Source organism: Miscanthus floridulus, chromosome 2 (assembly GCF_019320115.1).
Source record: "Miscanthus floridulus cultivar M001 chromosome 2, ASM1932011v1, whole genome shotgun sequence".
Classification (NCBI taxonomy): Eukaryota; Viridiplantae; Streptophyta; class Magnoliopsida; order Poales; family Poaceae; genus Miscanthus; species Miscanthus floridulus.
Window position 1 is genome coordinate 718,367 of NC_089581.1, and position 18,558 is coordinate 736,924.

Below are 18,558 nucleotides of genomic sequence, written 5' to 3' on the forward strand. Positions count from 1 at the left end.
CTGCGCCTTCTCCTGGTAGATGGTTGTATCCTTCGCGGCGCCGTCGGGACGTCGCGCCGCCTCCGCCGTCGGGACCCCGCGCCGCCTCTGCGGCCGTGACGCCGCTCTACCGAGCAGGTGGCCTCGCGAGGCAGACGGCGCCCGCCTTCTCCGGATGCCGGTAGCTGCCGCGCCTCGCCACCTTCGCCCCGTGTCGTGAGGAAGAGCCGTGCCTCGCCGCCTTGCCCTTGCTTCCGGCGGCGACGCTCGGAGTCGTGGGGAGTCGCCGAGGTGTTTTTTTTGCACGGGAGGTTGGTCGCGGCGAGGGAGAGGGAAACTAATTGCTAGCATGTATCTCGCGAGGGATGGAGGCGGGAGATTTAACTTTTTAGACACTTTTACCTCTGTACCATTATAAAAGATGGTCGTTTCTCACATGCCACTAAAAAGTTGGACTGCACTCATGTGCCATCCATCTAAACTTTCTTGTCTTCCAGGTCATTTCATCCACTTTGCACTCTAACGGAGGGAAACGGCATGGAGAAAAGACATGCTTGCCCTGAGGCCATAGAGGCCGATCAAAATTACCATTGTCCTTCTGTGCCACTCCCTGGCTGAGCTGGGCAGTTGTGTTGACGCAAAAAAAACTGGTGTATGTACGTGATGCCAACACAAGAAATGAACACAATATATAATAACAATATTTAACACAATATATAATAATAATATAGTTCATAGACTAACATTTAGTCACTGATTTTCAACGTATTAGCTAAAGTTTTCAACATGTCACCAACATTACAGCAGGCACATAAGTGCTTCATCCAGACATTAAGTTCTAGTCAAGGCAAAATGAAATGATGCCAGCAGGCACAACAAACAGCAGTAGCTCATGTACTACTCATCCAAAAGCAGGCACCAGGCACAGCTTTAGTAAAACAGCCACAAAAGCAAATAAGGTCAAAAGACATCCCCACACAACAATCAGGCACACACCTTTCATTTCAGCATTACCTTCTTGCTCCTGGTATTTGAAGCTGGGCTGGCTGGGCTTGCTGGTACAAGGGGAGGCTTCTTAGGTGTCAGCTTCTTCTTCACTCCTTCTTCATCCTTGGTGAACTCTGGGGCAAAACAACCTCCAATGGTGGTGTCTGCACTGTTGCAGTTGATGCCTGGAGGGAGACTAGTTCATTAGAACCAGTTCCAGACCTGTTACTATCAAATACCAGTTATTGGAACAAGCTTCATTACAATGAGAAATTGCAGAACTATAGGAAAAACATACCTGCCAGATAGAGTGTTTGGAGTTGTTGATGGTGTAGTGCTAGCTGATGCCTTCTTTTTCTTGGAAGTTGTTGAAGAAGATGATTTGCTCTTCCTCTTCTTTTCTGCAGCATTGGCCACTGCCTCATTGTGTGGGAATACCATCCCTGTTGATGGAGTGGCCACCACAAGGCTAGTCTCTGTATTGGTACTAGCTGCTTTCTTCTGCCTTTTCTTTGGGAGACCTCTGCAAAAGACAATTGTTAATAGAAAATGTAGTTCAGTTAAATGATAGTTTCATTTATGTAGATGTATTTGATTACCTTTCTGCCTTCATTGCAGCTATGTCTGCTGGATTCTCATTCTTGCAAGTGTACCAGTGATGCCCCAATTCATGGCATATGGGACACTCATGTTTCTTCTTCTTCCCACTTCCTCCCTCCAGAGCCCCTTTCATCCTATTTTTCCTTCTTCCTGCTGTTGACTTAAGCAATGGAGGGTGCATGAAGAACCCATGTGTGGCTTTGGACCACATGGACTTGTCAGGAATACATGGGACAAAGCCTACATAAGCTTCTTTGAATTTCTAGATAGAAAAGTACTCATCTACATGGTCTTCTAGTTTTGCTCTAGGAATTGAAGTGATGTACGCAATAGCATGTTTGCAGGGTATTCCTGACCCTTACCAAGCATTACATGAACATGTTCTATTACCTAAGTCAACCACAAACCTAAATGAACTGCCCCCCTTAGCACAAACTTCTGCAACACCTTCAAGTGAGCTTGTGATCACTTCTATGTCAAGGTTGAAACTGTCTTCTCTCAGCTTCTTCACAATATGAGGTAAAATCTTGCCTTCAAATGTCCTTGCCACCCTCTTCCTATGATTCCACTTGATCAATATCTTCTGTCTAATGGTGTCCATCAAGTCATCCAGGTGCTTCCCTTTCTCAGGCTTTATCCAATTATTGAAGGACTCAGCCAAGTTATTAGTGACATGGTCCACCTTTGAACTAGTGAAGAACTGGCTCTTAGTCTATTTTTTCTTGTGAGTCTCTTGGAGATATACCATAGCCTCTGGTTTGGCTTGAGCCATTGCCTGATAGTGTTTATTAAACATGTATGGGCTCCATGAATATGCAGCTGCCCATAAATGATCATCAAAAATCTTTCCACTGTACCTCTTCTTGAAATTTTGTACCAGATGATACATACATCTCTATGTTCACATCCTAGAAAAACCTCACTAACTCCATGCATCACTATCTATCCACAATCTATACTGAAAGTAAGTCCATCTAGGCTGTCTATTGCTTCCTTTAGCCTCTCCATGAACCACACCCAATTCTCATTAGTCTCTGAATCAATGACACCTACTGCTACTGGGAACATCCAGTTGTGCCCATCTACTGCACAGGCAATGCATAACTGGCCCCTAAACCTCCCAGTTAAAAATGTACTATCTACTGCAAGATATGGTCTGCAACCTCTAAAAAAGCCATCAACACAAGCCTTCAATGCAAAAAACAGCCTATTAAACCTTATCTTGTTGTTGATGGTGTGGTGATCAATGACAAAAAAAAGTACCAGGACTGCTTTCCTCTAACTGAGCCTTAAGTCTGAATAGGTTATCAAAGCTTTTGTCCCAAGGTCCATACAGCTTATCCATGGCAAGGTTTTTTACCTTTGTACGCTCTCCTGTAGGGCACCCATATCCCAAATTCAGCGTTCAACTTCTTCTGCGGTTCTTTGGCACCCAGAGTCCCATCTTCCTTCAGCCAATCAATCACTTGATGACACACCCAAAACTGTGTGACTCCTACACAGACTCCAGTCCTCCTGGCACTCTGACAGTCATGGCCAAATTGATTCTTCTTCACCTAAAAAAAGAAACAGTCCTCACAATCATTAGGCCCCCAAAAAATAAATGAATGTACATTTGGTAAAACAGAATACCTTTATAGTACGCCCATCCTTGGTAGTTGATGCATGAATTCTCCACTGACAGCCCAATTCTTCCTTGAAACTATAGCTTGCCCTAAACCTCCCTGTGTCACTAGCCTCAGTGTCATAATGGATCTCACGTCTCACAGCATGAGTAGCTACAGCCAATCTAAAAGCATTAATGTCTGAATACACGGTGCCTACTGCCATAGGAGGGTCTTTCTTGTCATAGTTAGCATCAGGCATTTGTTTAGGCTGTTTATCTTTAACAATATCATCTACATCCTCTATTTCATAATCTTTCTCATCATCATGATCATCAACATCAGACTCTTCATTAGTGTTTGATTCAGAGGCCTCAGGGGTAGCAGGCTGTCTTGGCTTATGAGGATTGGAAGGTTTGGGATAATTAGGACCAAGGTCGAGATACAATCCTTCATCATCAACACCCACATGCTCATAGGATGGATTTGGGTTTTCAAGTGATTCATGTTCAGGCACTACAGACACGCTCTGGGTGTTTTTGCTTGGTTCAGCTATGCTAGGACAGTGGACTGAAGGGGTGACTGGGGCTTGAACAGAGTGGGCATTGTCACCAAACTCCCAATCAGGAAGCTGAGGCTCACTAGTTGGGCTAGTATATGCAAATGTCAAGTAGCAGCACTTCGAAGCCTTGTTTTTGGCAAACATTTCAACCAAGTCTTGGTCTTTGTAGACTTCAACATGGAGCTTACTGTCCAGACACAAATAAAACATTCGAGCTACATCACCGTGCATGGGAGGACACTTGTCGACAACGGACCCAAACAAATCTCTGAAGTTAGCCCGGTCAGCATCCACAACCATGTCCAACGAGTACCACCGACCACGCACATTGGGAGCAATAATCCGAATTTCTAGGTTGAAGCTACTGTCTGCGTCCATCTTACATAGGAGCACGTAATTTTTGGCCACACTAAACATTCAGAGTAGAAGCCGTGTAAATTTCCTCATGCAAATAAATTAGCTCAAGCTAGAGGAAATACGTTGAAGCTTAAATCATTAGATAAAGATTGTAAGAAAGGATATTCATTATTGCATCACTATAGCTTAACAATGACATGCATATTTATCATGACCAAAAACCTGTTGCCCTGCTGCTTACCTGCATGAGGAACACAGCAGCCGCCGCCAGTTGATGTTGTTGCCGCTGATCACCAGGAGCAGCGCGGACTGCTGACTTGCCCCTCAAAAGCTAACTGCAAGCTACTAAAATCAGAGAACTGCACACACTGCTGTAGCTGAACGGATATCTAGACAAGAACGAAGAACGAGCAAGCAAACTCAGAGTAAACATCAACAGAGCGCACAGACAGGAACCGACAAACTCGAGCAGACGAACAGAGTAAACATGAGCTCTAAAAATCGACGCCACAAGCACCTGGGATGGGTATTCTTGCCTCCCAGCCGCGACGCCTCTAGGGTACCGCCGCTGCCGCTGCTCACCCGCCGCCGCCACCGATCCGGACTCCGCCGCTAGGGTTTGGGGAAGAGACGAGAGAGAGGAATCGAGAGAGAGAAGTGAGATGGCGGTCAATGCCAGTCAATTTGCCCACCATATATGCACTCCAGTCTCAAGGGGTAAGATGGTCAGTTCTCCTGCTCGGTCCCACATGTCAGACCTGTCAGACGTTACAAACCGAATAGAAGGTGGAAGGAATGGCATGGGGGACAAGAAAGTTTAGGTGGATAGCACTTGGGTGCGGCTCAACTTTTTAGTGGCACGTGGGAAACAACCATCTTTTATAATGATACAGAGGTAAAAGTCTCAACTTTTTACCGGAATCGGCACATGCTGAACTCTCACTTTAACGGCTGGCAATACGAATTTGACATGCAACGAAAATAAGAGATACAGAATTACCATTTTTGCACTCGTGGCACGGCAGCGCGTCAATTCGGATGGGATCTCAGTCAGCACGGGAGTGGCAAATGACCGTGGCTGCCCCTGGCCTGTGCTGCTAACCCAGCCGGTGCACTCATAAGAAGAAGAAGAAGAAGGTGGACACAGTGGCCGCTACGGAAGCTTGCCGGCGCGGGTGTGCTCGGCACCGACGGCGAGCGCGAGCTCTACTCGCGCTGTACGCGCACGCAAGGCCTTGGCAGAGGTGAGCACAGCCTCTACTCGAGCTCTAGCCATGGGAGAGGGGCGAGCTCGGACCTGGCGAGCGCAGCACGGCCGCGGGCGAGCTCGGCCCCGGCGGCCATGGCGAGCTCAGCGCCGACGTAGACGGCCCCAGCGAGTGCGGCCCCGGCGGCCATGGCGAGCTCGATGCCGGTGGCCATGGGGAGCTTGGCCTCGGTCATGGCGAGCTCGTCCCACGACGCATGCTGCCCCGGCGAGCTCATCCTCGACACAGACTGCCCCAGCAAGGTCAGCCAGAGTGTCCTAGGTGCGGGCGAGCTCAGTCCTGGCGGCCATGGCGAGCGCAGCACGGCCGCGGGCGAGCTCGGCCCCAGCGGCCATGGCGAGCTCAGCGCCGACACAGACAGACCCAGCGAGTTTGGCCCCAGCGGCCATGGTGAGCTCGACGCCGGTGGCCATGGGAGCTCATCCCCGACGCAGGCTGCCCCGGCGAGCTCGTCCCCGGCGGCCATGGAGAGCTCAGCGCCGACGTAGATGGCCCCAGCGAGTTCAGCCCCGACGGCCATGGCGAGCTCGACGCCGGTGGCCATGGGGAGCTCGTCCCCGACGTAGGCTGCCCCAACGAGCTCGTCCCCGGCTGCCATGGCGAGCTCAGCGCCGACGTAGACAGCCCCAGCGAGTTTGGCCCCCGCGGCCATGGCGAGCTCGACGCCGGTGGCCATGGGGAGCTCGTCCCCGACACAGGCTGCCCCTGCGAGCTCGTCCCCGGCGGCCATGGCGAGTTCAACGCTGACGCAGACGGCCCCAGCGAGTTTGGCCCCAGCGGCCATGGCGAGCTCGTCCCCACCACCCTTGCTGCCAGAAACCGCCGTGCCAACCTGGAACGCAGCAGCACCTGCACCGCCGCCGCTGGCCTCCCGGCGTTCCTCCACCCGACGCCATCACCCTACAGTTGCTTGCCGCGCGCGGATGTCGTCGTCGTTGCTGACAATGCCGCGGCGGCGCCACCTTCCTCGGCATGGGTAGCAATCTTGCTTCCATCGTCCTCCACCGTCGTCTCCACCGCCACGCGTCCATTTACGGTTTTGGCGGCGTCGCGGTGATGGTGCGGCTCGGCACGGCGGCCATGGCAAGCTCAATCATTTTCTCCGGCAGCAGGGGTCGTGGGAGCAGCAGCGGGCAGGGGCAGCCACGGTCATTTGCCACCCCCATGCTGACTCAGATCCCACCTGAACTGACGCGTTGTCGTGCCACGAGTGCAAAAGTGGTAATTCTGTATCTCTTCTCTTCGTTGCGTGCCAAATTCGTATTACTAGCCGTTAGAGTGAGATCTCAGAGGTGCCAATTCTTATAATGATAAAAAGTTAAGGGGTGTTTGGTTCTTTAGTCGCTCCTAAAATTCATGTCACATCGAATGTTTAGATATTAATAAGGAGCATTAAATATAGATTAATTATAAAACCAATTACATAGATGGAGGCTAATTTGCGAGACGAATTTTTTAAGCCTAATTAATCCGTCACCAGCACATGTTTACTGTAGCACCACATTATCAAATCATGGACTAATTAGGCTTAAAAGATTCGTCTCCCAAATTAGTCGTAAGTTGTGCAATTAGTTTCATAATTAGTCTATATTTAATACTCTATGTATATATCAAACATTCGATGTGACAGGAAGAAACCAAACATGCCCTAAATCTCCCGATGGAGGCAATTTGTCCGGGGAGCGTGCCGCGACAAGCGTCGGGGGAAGCGAGCGAGCGAGCGAGCGGGATTGATTGGCCGGTTCCACCGCGCGTCCGGGTCCACACCGCGAGGGGACGTGCACGTGAGCGCCGCGGGATTGGAGGCCGACTGTGCGGAGGATTTCTTTTGACCGGGATGCAGATTGTGCGGAGGTTTTTTTACCACGCGGATTGTCTGCCCGGTACATCATCGCGTGGTGGGTGTGTTTCGTCTGCCGGTGAACGATTGGTCTGTAAGTTTTTTTAGCTGTAGAGAAGGGAGGAGAAGAGAAGAGAAGAGAAGAGATAGAGGCCCAGTTCCACAGTTATTAGGACCGGACCGGACATTAAACCGGTGAGGCTGTCGGTTCACTGGTTCACTGGTCCAACCGTTAGGAACCGGTTGAACCGCCGGTTCAATTGTTTTAGACCGGATGAATTGGACCGCCCACAAATACTTTGAACCGGTACAACATAATGATATACAACATATAATTAGCAACATATAGTTGGTCACATATATACCGATAAGATGATAAAAACACAATTATATAACCAACTTCCAACAAATCTAGCCACAAGTTCACAATTTTTTTGGTATTATAGAGTTTTTTTATAGGACATGCCAAAATATACCCATAGAAACATAGTATATGGAACACTTATTAATTAGTACAAAAAAGATCTAATAGTAATTCAAATATTCATTATTGTAAAACAATCTCAAATGCTAAAATAGAGTTTACCATTGTAAAGAGCTCGTTGAGATAGTCAAAATGGATATATCATTTGTTTAATTTAGAGATCATATAAAAAAGTTATGAAAATTTGAAATTCAAAAGGCAACACACATGAGCTGACGTTAGCAATACAAAAATCAACAGCACATGCAGAGGCAAGGTATGCGCACTGTACAGGCCGCCAGGCTCCAAGCGCACACAGCGGCGGCAGCACTCATGCGGGCCCAGTGGCAGCTGCACAGGCGGGCACCAGGAGGCGACGCAAGGGAGCACACACGCCACCAATCCAGAGCCGGACGGTTTGATATGGAACCGGCCGGTTCACCGGTTCCTTTAAAAACCGGCCGGTTCAACCGGTTTTTAGCGGTCTGATTGCATGAACGGTCTTTTAAGTGAACCGAGCCGGTATAGTCTCTGGTTCGGTCTTTTACCGGTCCGACCGCCGGTCCGGTCCGGTCCAAATAACTAGGCCTAGTTCACTTGAATTTATCAGCCGTACCGTTTCAGCAAAATAACAATGTTTTTATCAGCATCAGCATCCGCCGTTTTCTAGCCAGCCGAACAGAGCCATAGATAGAGATAGGCTGGTAGGAAAGGAAGACGCGTAATAATAGCATAATGCACGTAACGTGCCACGGATCAGCGCACTGCAGTATCCCGAATTTCCCCTAAACCTAGAATCGGCATGTTCGCTGGTTTGTTTTTAGACTGATAAGCTCGGCTGGTGCTGGTTTGTTGTGAGAGAAAAACATTGTTGGCTGGCTGATAAGCCCTGACTGAAACCAACAAGCGAACAAGCTGAATAATCCAATTCCTAACACATTGCACTGAGCTTGCTGCTGGCCTTAAACATGCTGCAAAATGAAATTTCCACATGACCACAACACACCCACATAAAAAGCAGCGAGAAGAAGTCTGTCATGAAATTTCCACATGCCCCTATGGCCTTAAACATTGTTGGCTGGCGCGGACATGTTAGCAAGAGCAGCGAGAAGAAGCAGGGGAGCTGCTGACAGGACAGTGGCCACAGACTTGCTCTGTCCCCTCTTCACCATGCACCATGGACAACTTCAGTGCCGGCCCCGGTGTCACTACCGACCTGCGAGCAAGGCAATTATTTATTTTCAGTAATGGACAACTGCACGCACTCCCTAGCACACGCAGCATCTGGTATTTTTCAGTTCGTGTGTAGTTATGAATTTACTTCCCATGTGTACGTATCTCTAGCAGATTCACGTACGAAATCTGCCCCAGCCCTATAAATACCGCCGTGCAATTCATCATGCAAATAAAAAGAACTCATAGATCTTCTTAAGAGTTCGATCTTGCGCAGCTTTTACGACCCCCAACAACTCGACCTCGACCATAGATCTTCTTAACAGATACACAGCTCGATTTTTTTTTATCGGATACAACTTTGGACGCACACAACTCACGCACGCCACACTCATACCACACGCGCACACACACGTACGCATCCGTACACACGCAAAGAAGAGAGGTGTAATACGACGTCATCCAGCTCCAGCATGAAGTGCTACGACGTCATGGGGCACGTGATGGCTATCCATATAACTTATAACTTACTATGAGGTGATAATTGAAAATAGTTTGGGCCATTAATTTATTGGATTTTATAAATAAATAAAATAAAATAAATAAATACCAAATAAAAAGAACAAAAAATCTGTCAAAATCCTATAATCACCGACCGATAAGGGGACCCTTCCATCCGGGATTTTACTCAGGAGCAAACCTTTCCTTTCTTTTGTTTGTGCGTGGTGCACAACGCACACGTGCAGCAGCAACCCAAGGCGTAAGAACCGATCGTCTTTTTTTATCTGGGTTGGTCTATTTACGTATGAAAAAGTTACTGTATATATTCTAATTTATTTTAGACAAATTATTAATTACATATGAAAAAAGTCATGTTTCACAATCAATTAAAAAATGTGTTACATTACAACATGAAAAGGATCGGTCGTAGCTAACACATTAATTGAGTCTTGAATTTTGGTGGTCTAAAATATGTAACACACTAACACATTATGTAGTCATATGTACTCAAATGTGCCTTATGCTAACTCGATTAAAACTGTGTTATATAATTAAAAGGACCTTCTAAGCTAAAATATGTTGCATGTCAGCTAATGGTCGCTGGGAACCAAACACGCCCATGTAGCTGCCACGTACAGGGCAACAAATCATGCCATGTCCAAAGTTGTAAATACAAAGATTTACCATATCAAACAGATCATGCATGCATCAATTAGATTTAGAAATAAATAAAGATTTCTATATCTAAAACTACCTTTAACTATCCTATTTTATTATACCAAACTAAAAATGCAATCCATCAAAGCCGGGAAATCGATCTTGCGTTGCTTTACGACCCAACAACTCGACCATATATATATATCGATCTTCTTGATATATATAGATAATACACATACCCCGATCGATCGATCCAGCATGAAGTTCTACGACGTCATGGTGCACGTGATGGCTATCTCGTCGGTTGTTATTATGCTCCAGCATGCAGCGGTAGGGCAATGTAAAATGTAAGTCTAGCTACAATCGTCATCAAGGGGTAAATAGATAGGTCTACTAGCTAGTTAGGGTCTTTTCAGTCATCTGGTCCTTGTTTTCTATTATTGTTACTTGTTCCAAATTTTAAAGTCATTTTAACTTTGTAATGGGAGGGAATATTTGTCCCACTTAGTTTGAAGATGAACGGCAAGTCAGACGGCGTACCCTTTTGTTGCTGTTGGTTTTGTTCAAACCAAAGCAAAACTAAATATAGATTGAGTATTTAACTTCAGGTGTCACCAAGTTTTATGCATGGGTGATTGATTTTGCTCAAAGACCCGCACAGGATCTGCTAGAGACAGCAGCGATCAATTGCTAATCCTCACGGCGTTGTTTGTGGACTCCCGTCCGGCGGTGCCGTTGGGAGGAAAAGGCGACCCTGGGTTAGACCCTACGGGATAAGATCGGCTTTTCTTGTGAACGATGTAAATTGAATAAAGTCTGTCATATTGTTTCGAAAAAAAAGTTTTATGCATGGGCGCATGGCCCAAGTACCACAACACGATTAATTTGACATGCTGGACCTTTTTTCTATGTCTAGATCAGTATCCAATCGACATGCATGCATGCGTAATATAATATTTATGGACGGTAAAATTTAGAATTATCTTTTTTCCCTTTGAAACACACGTTAAATTTAATTAACGCATACGATGTTCATATGTCTATGATAATTTTATATATTTATTATTATGTGAAGCAGGGGCGGATTTGGGCCTAGGGCCACTAGGGCCACGGCCCTAGGCGTGGGCCAAATCTCCCTTTATAGCCTCTTAATTTTCCCATGGCCCAGGTTGCTATTCCCATGAAATGCCCTAGTCTTGGCCCATCAACACATCAGCGAAGGCCTGCGTTTGAAGCTCAGCAGCTACCTACCGGCCTGCTTACGGCTTGCAGCCCACTGGCACAACCAGGAAGGAATCGCATAGTGGCCCACTGGCCCTAGGCGTGCAAATTGGCCAGCTCCGCCACTGATGTGAAGTGTTAATGACCTTAATATATTGTATCAGGTCGTTATCAGTTACAACAGGCTTCCCTTACCACAACAAGTGATAATTCTACAGCGGTCGATATCACAGCGACATTACATGGGAACAAGCTCTTGTTGATGTTTTGTCGCGCGACAAAGTGCGGTCCAGCTTTCAAATGGATAGACTGCTACTGCTGCACGATGAAAAAAGGGGCAGAAGAGGTGTGCTATGACACCGTGGAGAAATGCGGGGCTAAGGCTGTCTCCAATAGGAGACCTATTGGGATACTTAAACTCAAAATGGGTCTCCAGCAGGATACCTATAGCCTCCAACAGAGTACCTATATAGAAAACTCATTTTGGGTATCAGAAGAGGCATAACTCAAATCTGAGTATCTCTCTCCTGGAGACCCATTTGCAAAAAAGAGTTATCTTTTGGATCGTGTTGTCAGAGAAGACCAAAAATGGGTATCGAACCTTTTACATGTAGCGCTACCTAAAGAACAAATGTGTCTTAGTATTTTGGGTCACGGTTGTTGGAGGCGGTCTACTAACTGCCCCGTATGCAACCCAAAGTGCCCACCACCGTAGTTGTCCCATACCAAAACGGAAGGAGGGTTGTCATAACACACACACACACATATATATATATATATATATATATATATATATATATATATATATATATATATATATATATATATATATATATATATATATATATATATAGAGAGAGAGAGAGAGAGAGAGAGAGAGAGAGAGAGAGAGAGATAACACATTATATATATGTAAAAATAAAAGGTTCAACTCGTGATTTCGATGTGGACCCAAATTTGTGGCAGCCCAGTTTATTTTGTTCTACTACAGAGTATATATTTTTCTGGAAGTTCCATCTTAATTAGGCCCAAATGTGTGTGTAATAATTAATTAATATATACTAGGTGAATGTCTATGCGTTGCAACGAGAAAACATAATACGACGATAACATATGTATTAGTGTGTGTTATATTGTTACCTATACAATCATGATGTTTGGAACATCTATTACGAGTCTTCGTGAAGGGTAGATAAATAAAATACAACTCCAAATTTTGATGTGAAACTGAAACAAACAAAGTCACATGGTAAGAACCTATGTGAAACTAAAAACCTAGCTATTGTCTACTATACACCAAAGATAAGTTTGCACTTCTTTAGAAATTGAAAAATTTCTAGAATTTCCTTTGTATCACAACAATTAATTTGACATGCCGGACCTTTTTTCTATGCCTAGATCAGTATCCGACATACATGCGTGCGTAATATAACATCTATGGACTATAAAATTAAGCCTTAATTTTTTTTCCTTGTGAAACACGTCAAATTTGACACAAATGCTCATGTCTTAACATATGATAATTTTTATATATTTTGTTATGTGAAATGTTGATGACCTTCATATATTGCACCACGTCGTTATCAGTTACAACATGCTGCACTTACTACAACAAGCGATAATTCTAGATCGGTCGACTTCACGATGACATTACATGAGAACAAAATTGTGTTGGTATTTTGCCATGCGACAAAGTGTGGTAAACCTTTGACTTGGACAGACCGCTAGTGTTGCATTTCTTCTTATCAAAGCAGCGAGGTTTGGCCGCCAGCCACGCCATCCACGTCGCCCCAAATTCTCTCAACCGTTCGATCTCGCGTTTTACGGCTCAGATGGCTTGAAGCGGATTTCGTCGTAAGCGGTTTCCCCTGCTTCTACTCGCCTTTTCCGGATTCTCCTCAGCTTCTGCTCGGCTTCTTCGGCTCCTCGTCGGAATCCGGCCAAACAAATATATTCGCGCCTCCTGCTTCAGCTTCTACACGCTTCTCCTTTCCCCATCCTCTCTCCTCTTCCCTCTCTCCCCCGACGGGCGACGCCAGGGCGACTGTGGCTCGCGCCGGCGCCGACCCGCGGCTGCGGCCGCCCTCGCCCTCCTCCTCCTCCCCCCTCGCCTCGACTCGGGCTAGCCGGACCCGTGCCGACGGCGCACCGCGCGAAGCGGTGTCGGGGCGCCACGCCGAGCCGCCGCGCGTGGCCCACCGCCCCCCCCCGGCGCGCGCGGCCTCCTACCGATGTTGCGCGCCTGCTCCTGTGCAACAGGCAACCCTAGGTGCCTCTCCGTCTAGTGATCTGTCGCTGCCTCTCCCTTCTCGTCTCGGATCGGGTGCCGTAACGGTGCGGGGAGCACTCCATGCGGCCGGATCGAACGCCGCCCCAGCGCGGGCAGCCGTCAATGCAGCCGTCGGCCACCGCTACGGCCCCGCCACGGCCGCATTGGCTGCGCAAGCGCCCTCCGCTGACGCGGGCGCACCCAGCGCAGCACGACCCCGCCTGCGTCGTCAACGGCCCCGTTGACGCGACCGAAGCTAGTCTAGCTGCATCCTCTGCTCTATTTCGTCCACCCTGACCTTGCTTGGTCCTGCTACGGTAACTTAAAAAAACCTACAGCTCCTTTGCCACCTTATGTCTCTGATCCCTTGATTCTGTTTTCTATATGTATGCATGTAGTTTGCTTGCACATACGATTTCTGTTCTCGAAAAAAATTGAAAATGTCTCCCCTCATACCTTATACATGTATTACTAATCTGGAAGGCACATTGTTTGCAGGTTTGAGACATTGATACGAACAAACTATGTTATCTGCAACGTATTCAAAAGGCGGTCAATGCATTCTATAAAAAGCTTCGGCATGTGACTATGTGAGTTAGCCCCATAGGAGATAGGAACACCTGTTAAATCGGTTTCTGCTAAAAAAAGTAACGCAAAATTATAGCATCTTAATTTCAGTGCTACGGTCTCAGGCCTAGCGATGGCTCATGATGATAATAGTAGATAGAAAATGCATACATACCTGTGGATGCTGAAAGCATTATAGTTGCTTAAAGTATTCATTTATATGAAATTATAACTGCTTACAGTAACCATTTATACTTCATACTACCATTATGAACAAAAAACGTATTCACAGGCAGCAGCTCTCCTCCGGTCCTCGTCCTCCCGAATCCCGGTGCCCCGCGGGTGCCAGTCGCGTGGTGCCGTGGTGGAGAGCTGCTCATCGGCAGGGGGGCCCTGTTTCTTATCCGGTTGCTGTACAGGTGGTGCTTATTTTCCTCTGACCAGTTTCCTCACGTTGAGTGATGAATTCCATGTGTTTGTGTGTGCATGCATATGTTTGTTGTATATTCCGTGCCTATGCTTAGAATTGTCCTTTGTACAACGGGTTCGTCGCTTGTTACCACGCTGTGCTTTCTTTTGTTAGCTTATGTTTCCTAGCGAATCGCTAGTTTCTGTTTGTCTTACTCCGTGTGATCGTGCTGTTAGGTACATTCAAATATGTCCTGTCAGTTCGATCCGAGTTCCCGTGCCGTTTGCCCTCATTACTGTCCTGCTGCTCTGTTCAGCGATGTGTTTTGTTCCTCGGTCATGAGGTTATCCATTATGTACTTTGGGTTTACCTAGCGTTACTGCTTCTGTTCGTCTTGGGCATTTTTTTGTTTAAATCCTTTGCTTGAGAGGTCACGAATTGAATCCGGGCTATCAATTTCCGCACAGGCTATAGGATTGGATGAGATCTTGCTCCATTCTTCCTTCAGTTGGAGGTTCTGTCCTGGGTGCATGTTGGATCTTGATTCCTGGCAATTCCTATGGTGTTTATATCAGTTCTATTAACCTTGCCTCCATACTTTGCAGCAATGGTGCGTTCAAATTGGCGTCATGGTGCCTCCTATGCTCCTTAAGTGAAGGTACAACACTGCAACCGCTCACTTTTCATCTCTTTTTTCCTCATAATCACAGTATACCTATTTGCAAATACAAAAAAAAAAGCTGTACTAACATGAGCTAAGTCTGGTGGAAGTGACAACTAAGTAGGCATGGTTCTGCTTTTGTCGTTTGACAGAATAAACATATATTGAATTTTAGATCGCATCCTTAGGAATCAGGGAAGACGCTTACTTTTGGATGACATGAGTGATCCTATTTCTAACCGATGGCATGTTTGCCTCCATGTGTGCCATTTGTTGTTGGTTGTATATGCAACCCAACTTGGGCTTCAGTTCATGCTTTGGCATTCCAGAAAATTTTTGACAATTAAAGACTTCACCTCGGTACTACTGTCTTCATCTTAAACTATGTAGACATGGCTTTGCTATTTCTTTGCATAAACATAGGTATTGATTTACTCTCCTCGCATTTGACACATGAGCCCATCATGCATGTAACTGTTTATTTCATAGACATATTGATTGCTTTCGCAAATGGTTCTTTTATCCGCCAAGCTTCTATTTCTGTACCTGCATTGTATGTCACTGTAGGCCCTTGAACTTTCTTCATTGTAATATATATACCATTCGTGGTGCCCTGAAATAACCATAAGGAATTGTGGAACAAAAGTTGATTATTAGATAAAGGTTGAAGAAGACATGAATTTCCATGTTCCCAGTTCTGTCATTGCTGGCCATTATCATGTATCACAATATTTGTGTTCAGTTGTGTTCCTTATCGCCATCCGGGCACATGATTGGCACACGTGGATGAGTGTATGTGTTAAAATTATAAAAAATAGCAAAGTTTTTTCCGATCAGAGCCTTGATGAGATCAGGCTTCTGAAGTATGCTAACAAGCATGATCATGCTGACAAGTACCACCCTTTGTGTCCGTATGATTACTTCTACTATTGGGTAAAATTGAGCCTTTACTCTTGATACATCCCTTTTGAGTGTTATTTAATTTTGATCAGGTGTCGAATTTATCTACAGCTACACTGCTTGCCCTGCACTGTTCTGGTTGTCCATCTACCATTACCCACCTCTGGTCATTGTCGCTCTGGCATTGGCTTGGAGCACAACGGCCCCAGCTGCAGCACCCAGACGTCCATCGCCTGAGCTATCCCTGTCCTCGCTTTTTCCCCCTTTTTGTCGCTGGTGCGTGCTCTCCTTGCAAGTGCCGAGGCCAGGCGCGTGTGTGGATCTGGCTCGCCGGCCTTAATCGCTGGAGTAGCCCCACACCGGTGCATCTGGCCCGTTGTGCATGGCGGAGGTGCACTCTCTCCCTTCTCCCCCTCCTCTTCCCTCAGCTCCCTCTCCTCACTATATGTATATCTTCCTTCTGATATCATGATGTTATATTGGGGTGATTGTTTGTAGTTACCTCATCAACAATAATCATTTCTTTTCATGAGCTTCCTGTATAGCTCATCTCTTATGGTGACCGAGCTTTTTAACATTTGCTGTATTTTGTTGCTGCAGGGAGCTTTGGATGGTCGCCTGGATATTCCTCAGTGACAAGCGATTTGCTGGTTTCAAGAAGGATCACAAGCAGCTGGATGCTGATATCCACCGCAAGTACATCTATGGTGCCCGTGTTACTGACTACATGAAGGTGAGTTGTGCTTGCTGCTTATCACACCACATTTTCTTTTCCTTTGTTCCCTTGTAAGTTTATTTCACAAATTGTTGACCGTCCTACATCACGACATTATTAGACTACAGGCTGACTAATTTCTTCTGCTCTTTATGTCCCAGAAACTTGCTGAAGAGGAGCCAGAGAAGTACCAGCCTCACTTCAGTGAGTACATTCAGAAGGGAATTGAGGCTGAGGACATGGAAGCTCTGTACAAGAAGGTCCATGCTGCGATCGGTGCTGATCCTTCCATGGTCAAGTCAACCAAGCAGCCACCAAAGGAGCACAGCAGGTATAGTAGCTACCCTCCTTACTTTTTATATCTATACACTATATATGGTCACTATAATTCTATTGTTTGCTCTGCCCTTACCTTCTGTGTGTTTTCAGGTACAACCACAAGAAGCTGACATATGAGCAGAGGAAGGCCAGCCTCGTTGAAAGGCTCAACCAACTCAACTCCTCCACAGTTAAACCAAAGAATCTACTCACATGTCTGCCTCTAAATTACATTAAAGAAAGGTTAATAACGAAGCTAGAAAGGAGGAACCTTATCTATATCAAAGTAACATTGAAATGATTTCAGGTATGTTACGGTTGTCAGGTTTTTAGTAGTGTGGAAATTCTTAATCACCAGTGTTAGCTTACAGTGCTTTGTGTGCCCTTGAGGTTTTAGGGCACTGTTCTACAGTTTGCGTTGTAAGTTCGTGATTACCACGCATAGAGAATGCCATGATTTCAAAAGTATGCATAGTGCATGTGTCCTACACCATAGAAAAAAGGCTCCAGTCTTTCAGTTTTTGTGCATGACATATCTACATTAGACTCATAGTATTGTTTTCATGCAGAGATTAAACATATTTTTTACCTGCGCCTTAACCAGATGATTTGCCGGCGCGCGCGAGGGCGCGCGTAATCGACTAGTGAATATAAAAGGCCAAACGAAGAAGAGTTGCGTTATAACACAAACACAATGGATAAATGCAGGGCTAATTGGCCCATATGCAACCCAAAGTGCCCACCGTAGTTGTCCCACCAAATGGTGAACAAGGATTGTCGTCAACAATGGTGAGAAATAATATGAACTCTACATTATATACAGATAAAAGGTTCGATTTGTGATTTTCAATTCATCGGTACCGGCTAATGTGATGATGCCCTGGTCATTGGCGGAACCAGGGGGCAGGCAGGGGCCGTGCCCCCCCCCCCCCCCCGCGCGCGAGAGAGAGCAGTAGACTCCATATAATAGCTATACAAATATTTGAATTTATAGCACAAAAAATATCAATTTCACTCATTTTGTATTAAAATATTATGGTTTTGGTTATAAAGTACAAGTTTTTAAAAAGTTGTTGAAACATATAATTATGTATATTTTATCACGCTAAAAAATGTGATCATATTTGTGTGACCCCTTAATCAAAATTGTTGGTTCCGCCTCTGACACTGATGACATAATATAGAATTATTGAAGTGACACACATCCATTGATCGACAACTAATATAGGTTTTATTTGTTGGTTTAATTTTCCTCGGCTAAGTGTTCACTAGCTATTTGTTTGTTTTTTTGTTTTCATAATGTCATTTGAATAATTTTGGAGTCCTCAAATGTCATGCACTGTATTTCTATAATAAAAAAAATCATGATTTCCTCGTGGCTCCATAAGTAAACAGTGGCCAACCTAATTTCCCATGTGAGAGCAGTTTAAAAAACCATGTCGGACATAAACAGTTTGAAATCGACGAAGCAGCTATAAAGAATCTGCAGCTATAACAAATAGAGATA

General features: G+C 45.8%; 1 pseudogene; it reads left to right on the top strand.

The window, feature by feature from the left end:
• The first annotated feature begins 6,329 nt into the window (after nucleotides 1-6,329).
• Nucleotides 6,330-17,384, top strand: LOC136513773 (large ribosomal subunit protein uL18-like; annotated as a pseudogene).
• The last annotated feature ends 1,174 nt before the right edge of the window (nucleotides 17,385-18,558 follow it).